The sequence below is a fragment of the Meles meles genome, chromosome 4 (assembly GCF_922984935.1).
Source record: "Meles meles chromosome 4, mMelMel3.1 paternal haplotype, whole genome shotgun sequence".
Lineage (NCBI taxonomy): Eukaryota > Metazoa > Chordata > Mammalia > Carnivora > Mustelidae > Meles > Meles meles.
In genome coordinates, this window is record NC_060069.1 from 156,613,867 (window position 1) to 156,621,982 (window position 8,116).

Here is an 8,116-nt window from a genome sequence, read left to right on the forward strand (position 1 = left end):
TCTCTGCCTGCCTCTCTGCCTACTTGTGATCTCTCTCTCTGTCAAATAAATAAATAAAATCTTTTAAAAAAAATGATACTGTTTTTAAGAATAAAAATATACATATAAAAAACAAAAGAGATTATAACCTCGATGTCCAAAAAGCCCACTAATACTAAAAAAATTAGAGTAATACATGCAAATATTTTAACAATCCAAACAGCATAGAAAAGTGTACATTTGCAAAAAGTCACGCTTTTCTCTGTGCAAAGGTACCTAACATCAATTGTTTTTGATAGCTGCTCCCCTTTAGAAATTACTATTTGTTTTTTTCTTTCTTGAAAAAAATAAATAACTGGAAATTTGTACCTCTTCATCCCCTTTCTCTATCCCACCCACCCCCCACCTGCCTCCCATCTGGGGACCGCCAAGTTACCCTCTGTATTTAAGGGTCTGTTTTGTTTGTTTGTTCACTTGTTTTGTTTCTGAGATTCCACATGTGAGTGAAATCATATGGCATTTGTCTTTCTCTGACTTATTTCACTTACCATAATCCCTTCTGTTCTATCCGTGCTGTTGTAAATGGCAAGATCTCATTCTTTTTTTTTTATGGCTGAGCAAATTCCGTTGTGTGTGCTCACGCACGCGCACACACATACGCGTGCGCGCGTGCACACACATACGCGTGCGCGCGCGCACACACACACACACACACACACCCCTATACCACATTTTCTTCTTTTATCTATCAACAGATGCTGGGGCTGCTTCCGTATCTTGGCAGTTGTAAATAATGCTGCAATGAACATAGAAGGGCATCTATCTTCCCAAATTAGTGTTTTTGCTCTCTTTGGGTAAATACCAAGTTGTGGAATTACGGATCATATGGTAATTCTACTTTCAATTTTTTGAGACTCCTCCATAATGGTTTTCCACAGTGGCTACACCAATTTACATTCCCACCAACAGCACACAAGGTTCCTTTCTGTCCATATCCTCACCCACATTGTGTTATTTCTTTTTTTTAAAAAAGATGTTATTTTTATTTATTTTGAAGGAGAGAGAGAGCATGGGAGAGGGGCCGGAGGGAGAAGCAGAGAGAGAATCTTAAGCAGGCTCCACACCCAGTGTGGAGCCCAACTCGGGGCTCCATCTCACAACCCTGAGAGCACGACCCAAGCCTGAATCAAGAGTCAGACACTTAGCCGACTGAGCCTTCCAGGTGCCTTGTTTTAAGATTCTTTTTCAGTAAATCTCTATACCCAACACGGTGCTCAGACTTAGAACCCTGAGATCAAGTCTCATGCTCTACCAACTGAGCCAGCCAGGTGCCCTGTTTTTTGTCTTTTCGATATTAGCCACATCATTGTGGTTTTGATTTGTATTTCCCTGATGATATGAGATGTTGAGCATCTTTTCATGTGCCTAATGGCCAGCTTGATGTCATCTTTGGAAAAATGTCTACTCAGATCCTCTGCTCATTTTTTTAATCAGATTGGGCTTTTTTTCCTTGGTCTTTTTTTTTTTTTTCTTTTCAGATTTCTTCCTAAAATTCTTTTTATCAGTTAATTTTATTGTTTCTTTTGCTTGTTTATGGTACCTTTTTTCAGACTTAAAAACAATTCTACCTGGGCTTATTTCAGAAACGATATAAGATGGCCTTTTATTTTGCTGGGTTTTAACAAAAAAAGTATTAGAAGTCTCATCCTTACTGCCCCTCCGTGTGATGCATAAGGGGAAGCTTCAGTCATCACATTTGGCTTTGTTTCGTGTTTCTTAATAAATCACTTTTACTGAGGAAAAAAAAAGATCTGGCTCAGTCTCCAACTTCCCGTTAAGAAACCAAACTCGGGGGACGCCTGGGTGGCTCAGTGGGTTAAGCCGCTGCCTTCAGCTCGGGTCATGATCCCAGGGTCCTGGGATCGAATCCCACATGGCCTCCTTGCTCGGCAGGGAGCCTGCTTCTCTCTCCACCTCTGCCTGCCTCTGTGCTCTCCTCCTCTCTGACAAATAAATAAAATTAAAAAAAAAAAAAAAAAAGAAACCAAACTCGGTCACCATACATTCACTTACAAACTGCACGTTATATGGAACCATTTGAAGCTGCTGACGTTTTGACCTCCATTTCCATATGTTTTCAAAATGAACAAAATCATCTCAGTGGTATTTTCTACACCCTGCATTTCTCCTTCATTTTCTGCAATAGCCTTGCCTAATAATGATACAGAAAGTAGATGTCACGTGTGATGTCATCTACATACCTTTCCCCTGAAATCTTTTAAAAAATTTGAATCAAAGCAGCCACTCCAACAAAGGGTACCAATAGCCAGGTTTCCATGAAATATATTATTTCAAATAAATAATCTGTGGTTCAGGCTTTCTGTGAGGCATCTTTCAGTGGTTCACCAAACATAGCTCCTAACGAATGTGATTATTGAAACAGAATCTTGCAAATGCCACAAGCTGAAGCCTGTTAGGAACATTTGTACTTTCAGCCAGCTGCGTGGCAAACCTCCCACAGGGGGAATTTGTTGCAATCTTGGTTTCTGCCCATCTCCAGCTTTTCATGGAGTCCTCCAGCTGTGTGGCTGACAAAAGAAAGCAGTTCCATTGTTTCCTGAGCGCTATTTTAACCACTTCAGCCGTGGTAGGAAGAAAAAGCGTTTTCCCAGTGCTGTTTCTTTGTGAACTTCTGTATTAACAAGAAATTGCAAAGTAATCTGCTAAACGTCGTTAAGTTTGGTGACGTTTTGTAGAATACTAGATTCAGGATCCCATAGTTTTTGTGTTTTTTTTTAATATTTTATTTATTTTATTTGACACAGAGAGAGGTCACAAGTAGGCAGAGAGGCAGGCAGAGAGAGGGAGAAACAGGCTCCCCACTGAGCAGAGAGCCCGATACGGGGCTCGATCCCAGGACCCTGAGATCATGACCTGAGCCGAAGGCAGAGGCTTAAACCACTGAGCCACCCAGGCGCCCCAGGATCCCATAGTTTTAAACGTATTAGTAATGTCAGGGGTCATCTGTGCTTTGTTTGAGGTTCAGTGATAACGTGTTAATAACTCAATTATTTTCCTTGAGAATTTCAGTTATTTTTTGCTCACTTCCTATCGGATCTTTTCACTTGTGATGTGCCCAAAGATGAGCTTGTTAGAAAAGCATGGGTTTTAGGGGCGCCTGGGTGGCTCAATTGTTAAGCATCTGCCTTCAGCTCAGGTCCTGTTTCCGGGGTCCTGTTTCCGGGGTCCTGGGATTGAGCCCTGCATCTGGCTCCCTGATCAGCAGGAAACCTGCTTCTCCCTCTCCCACTCCCCCTGCTTGTGTTCCCTTTCTCGCTGTATCTCTCTCTGTCAAATAAATAAATAAAATCTTCTAAAAAAGAAAAGCATAGGTTTCAGTGTTAACATTTTCTTGTTGGTTCGCTTGTACTCAGATTACCTGTATTATTTAAATCAATTTCAACTGAAGTCAGAGGGATTTTTCAATTTATTTGGGGAACTTACCCTTTTTTTTTTTTATATTTTCTTTATTTATTTGACAGAGAGAGATCACAAGCAGGCAGAGAGGCAGGCAGAGAGAGAGGGGGAAGCAGGCTCCCTGCTGAGCAGAGAGCTGGATGCTGGGGTCGATCCCAGGGTCTGGGATCATGACCTGAGCTGAAGGCAGAGGCTTCAACCCACTGAGTCATCCAGGTGCCCCTGGGGAACTTATTTTTAATCACCTTTTCCTCCTTGTGATAGCTCATTAAAGAGGAAAACTACCTGTTTTTCTGGGTCTGCATGAGTCATTTTTGTATACTTGCTGGTGAAAGACCAAGGCATAAATAGGTAATTTTTTATGATGCTTTTGAAAATGGTGAATATTTATAAAAACAACTTCAATTCCCTTGGAGTTTGCTGGGAATATCTAAAATATGATGTCACTGGCATATTCCATTATGTCATTACATGGTAACCTTTACAAACAGATTTTAAAATGCTGATGAACCAAAAATTACAAACAGATTTTATTTTTATTTTATAGTTTGAAACATTTCAAAAAGATGCTCAGCATCATTAGCCATTACAGAAATGAGAAATGAAAACCACAGGTACTATCACGCTCCTACTAGAATGACTGCAATTTTTAAAAGACAAACAATGTGTAAAAAAAAAAAAAAAGGACAATGTAGAGTAACCGGAAGCCTCACACATCACTGGTGGGAATGTAAGATGGTCAGAGTTTGGAAAACAATTCAGCAACTTCATTAAAAAGTTAAACACAGACTTAGGTCACAAGCCAGCAATTCCACTCCTAGAAGTCTACCCAGGAGAAAATGAAAACGTTTGTCCACAGAAAGACATGTAAACCCATGTTCATAGCACCTTTATGCATGATAATCCCAAACTGAAAATAATCCAGGGGCGCCTGGGTGGTTCAGTGGGTTAAAGCCTCTGCCTTCGGCTCAGGTCATGATCCCAGGGTCCTGGGATCAAGCCCCGCATCGGGCTCTCCACTCGGTGGGGAGCCTGCTTCCTCCTCTCTCTTTGCTGCCTCTCTGTCTGCTTGTGATTTCTGTCTGACAAATAAATAAAAATCTTAAAAAAAAAAAACCCTGAAAGCAATCCAAATGCACATCAACTGGTGAATGGATAAATAAAATGTGGTCTATCCATATGATGGGATATAATTCAGTAACAGGGAGGCATGAAATGTAATGTCAATGTATTTTAAAACAAGGAGGGACCATGCCAACATGATGCTAAGTGAAAGACTCCAAATGCCACAGACTACCCTGTATGATCTCATTGTATGAAATGTCAAGAAAAAGCTTGCTGCATGCTTGCAAAGAGAGTCATTGTCCAGGAACCAGGTTGTGGGGTCTTCTGTGGCAAGCTCGGGGCACCCGCCTATCTACAGAGGGCAGTGGAGAGAAAAGCATGAGAGAGTTTTGAACAAGAGAGTGATATGATCTGGCTTGTGTTCCGAGCAGCCTTTCTGTACCGAGGAAGGACTGGGTACAAGAAAATCAGACAGGAGGCTGTCACAGTGGTGAGAGATGGGGGCTTGAACCCCAGGAGGAAGGCGAGCGAGGAGGACACCTACTGGAGGATGTACATTTCCGTATGTACATTTCCGGGCTCTCGTTGTTGGAAGATGATGCACCTTCTCACTAGATAACTAACTGCCCATTGCTTTCCAAATTCATGCTGGCCCATTTATGCAGGCAATGTCCTTTGGAAAACCCCAGTGACTCCCTATCCCCTCTGTCTTCCTATGGTGTGACTTCCTATCACCTGCTCCATGAAGGAGATCTGTTCTCTGTGGATAAAGAAAATCAAAAGCTTTCTGTGAAGTATGTGATGTCCCCTCTCCCACTGCGCCCGAGCTCTTTGGCTCATTACCAACAATACCAATAAGGGTCACCGGCTGTCGTAATTTGGGGTCTCTCCAAATTACCCCACTGGAAGGCATGCTTCTTCTTAATAGACCTGGACCATAAATCTAAGTATGCAAGAAAAAACAAAGGAAAAAAAAGAGAGAAAAGGCAAATCTTTAATAATTCTATCTAAACAACATTGTATCTAATCATATATAAATGTGGTTATATATTATATACCATTATAATTTATATTATATAATGCATTATATATAAGGTATATGCACATAATGATAATGGTTGCTTAGCACTGGGAGTGGGTGCCTTTCCATGACAGGAATTGACTGTCGATGGGTGCAAAGAAGCTTTTGGGAGTGATGGAAACATTCTAAAACTGGGTATGGTGATGGTGGCACAATTCTAGAAATTCACTAAAATTATTGAATTATGCAGTGCCGTGAATGGGTGAATATATGGTACATAAGCTACACCCCCAATAAAGCTGTTAAAAAAAAAAAAAAAGCTTAGACTCTTCTACTAAAACAATATTTGGGTTTTTTTTTTAGTCACTGAATCAATAATCAAACAATGCAATCTTTTGTTGGCATGAAAAATATTTGTATTTTTTAAGGAAATTAATCCAAAGGAGAAAGCTCTAAAGAAATCATTTGGTTTCTTAGTTTTTGACTCTCTGGGTTTCTCGAGGCCCTGTCTTCTGCACACTTTCCATGACCTCTGAGTCATCCATCACAAAGGGGGGGAGAAGTCCCAGGTGTATGTTCAGATGATGGCCTCCGTTCCAAAGGAAGACATGATGGGGAGACTGCTTGCTGAGACCCAGATCACCGTAAAGCTAGATCTTTCCGTGAGCAATTACTTTAAATTCCAAGAATATATTGTTAAGCGTTGTGGTAGGGCTATGACCCAGATTTTCAGTTAGGTGTAAGAGTTGGGGCTCATTACCAACAATACCAATAATGGTCACCGGCTGTCGTAATTTGGGGTCTCTCCAAGTACATTGACTACACCTACAAATGCAGAAGCTTTACAGAGTTTTCTATGATACACTGATCCTAGCAATAGTTAAAGCTACAATCTAGCTCATTCCAAAGATATATTTTTTAAAGATTTTATTTATTTATTTATTTGACAGAGAGATCTTAAGTAGGCAGAGAGGCAGACAGAGAGAGGAGGAAGCAGGCTCCCTGACTAGCAGAGAGCCCGATGCGGGGCTCGATCCCAGGACCCCGAGATCATGACCTGAGCCGAAGGCAGAGGCTTTAACCCACTGAGCCACCCAGGTGCCCCCCAAAGATATTTTTATAAAATGTATTTTAAAATGTATTTCTTGGGGTGCCTGGGTGGCTCAGTCAATTGGGTGCCCGACTCTACATCTTAGTTCAGGTCTTGACCTCAGGGTCATGAGTTCGGGCCCCACGTTGGGCTCCATGCTGGGTGTGGAGCCTCCTTAAAGAAAAACAACACAACATTTCTTATCAGTGTATAACAGATACAGAAAAGTGAGCAAATCATAAGAGCTTGATGAATTTTATTTAAAGATTTTTTAAAAAGATTTTATTTATTTGACACAGAGAGAGAGATCACAAGTAGGCAGAGAGGCAGGCAGAGAGAGAGGGAGAACCAGGCTCCCCACTGAGCAGAGAGCCCCAATGTAGGGATCGATCCCAGGACCCTGAGATCATGACATGAGCCGAAGGCAGAGGCTCAACCCACACTGAGCCACCCAGGTGCCCCTAAAGATTTTATTTTTAAGTAATCTCTCCACCCAATGTGGGGCTCAAGCTCAAGTCCCTAGATCAAGGGGCACCATGGTGGCTCAGTTGTTGAGCGTCTGCCTTTACCCAAGACCCTAGATTGAGAGTTACACATGCTACCGACTGAGCCACCCAGGCACCCCAGTACTTGATGAATTTAAAAATAGAACACAGCCTTCAAAATACAAGGCACGTTAAGAAATAGATTACCATCACACCAGAAACTCCTTTTATGCACCCTCCCAGCTAACACACACATTCCCTTCCCCAAGAATAGCCATTATTCTTTTCTTTTCTTTTTTCTTTTTTTTTTTTTTTTCTTTTTAGGAGAAAGAGAGAGAGAGCAGGAGGGGGTTGGGCAGAGGAAGTGGGAGAGAGAGAATCCTAAGCAGGCTCTATGCTCAGTAAGGAGGCCAATATGGGGCTTGATCTCACAATCTTAAGATCATGACCTGAGCCAAAATCAAGAGTCAGATTTTTTTTAAAATTTTTGTTTATTTTTTAAATTTCTTTTCAGTGTTCCAGAATTCATTGTTTATGCACCACACCCAGTGCTCCATGCAATACGTGCCTTCCATAATACCCACCACCAGGCTCACCCAACTTCCCACCTCCCGCCCCTCCAAAACACTCAGATTGTTTTTCAGAGTCCACGGTAAGAGTCACCGATTGAGTGACCCAGGCGCCCCGGGTGACTTCTAGTACCATTGATTTTTGTTGCCCAATTTTGAAATTTATACAAATGGAATCCTAAGTAAGTGCTCACTTTGTGTCTGGTTTCTTTTACTCAACATTGTGTACATAAGAGTCCCTCATTGTTCTATGATATTCTGTTGTAGGAATATATCACTATTTATCCATTCTGTTGCCAATGGGCATTTGGATTGCTTCCAGGGTTTTTCCTATTGTGAATAATTCTGCTAAGAACTCTCTTGAATATGCCTTTTGTGCATTTCTGTTGCGTAGGCACCTAGGAGTGGTTCCTGGGTCATAGGGTATGTG